Source organism: Brassica oleracea, chromosome C2, assembly GCF_000695525.1.
Source record: "Brassica oleracea var. oleracea cultivar TO1000 chromosome C2, BOL, whole genome shotgun sequence".
Lineage (NCBI taxonomy): Eukaryota > Viridiplantae > Streptophyta > Magnoliopsida > Brassicales > Brassicaceae > Brassica > Brassica oleracea.
The window spans coordinates 18,318,172-18,319,005 of record NC_027749.1 but is presented as its reverse complement, the minus strand read 5'-3'; positions in this window follow the sequence as shown (position 1 = coordinate 18,319,005).

Below are 834 nucleotides of genomic sequence, written 5' to 3'. Positions count from 1 at the left end.
GGTTTTGATTGCTGAATTTTGACTGCCTATCATCCTTTGAACCAGTGAAAGAACTCTGAATGACCATCTAAAAATCGTGAGCTAAACACTTAAGAGTGTGTGGATTTTTTATTTGCTAACTTTGTTAAGTGTTTTCAGGATGTTTGGACTTCTCAAGAAATCAAAACCACAACAAGACGTCTACTTTCCTTTTAAAACTGTTTTTGAAAAGGAGCAATTGATTTTTGAGAAGAAACAGTTTGCTTCTAATGGGTTTGACTTTGTGCAGAAACAAAGAAAGAGACAAAACATATGCGATGATGAGAAGTGAGTCGGAAATGGTGATCGTCCCTTCACCAAAGCCAAGAGAAGCAACCGCGTAGTGCTTGATCAAAACGAGCTTCAAACTTATGCTAGTTTGGAGAAGATGTTGCATAAGACAATTCATGCTATCCGACAACTCAAAAGGAAGGGAAACACCAACACTTCTTCAGCACTAAAACATCAATGTAAGTCTTCTTATCTTTCAAATTCTGATTTGAAAACTAATGAGATTTCTTTTGATAAAAGCAAAGCTGTGAAACCCACAAGCAAGGCTCCGTCCACCAGGTGCTTCAAATGCCATAGGATCGGTCATTATGCTAACAAGTGTCAAAAGCAAAAACCGTTGGTGACTTTGGAGAATGAGAACCTTGAAACCAAGCCAGAAAAGGAAGATCCTTTGCCAATTCAAAAACCGGACCAAACTCAAGGTGAACATTGTGCTGATTATGGTTCTTTTGCTTATAATCCTTTTCCTTTTAATGTTTCAGATTTGAGGACAAATCTTTTTGAAGAGGAAGTGAATGATGTGCC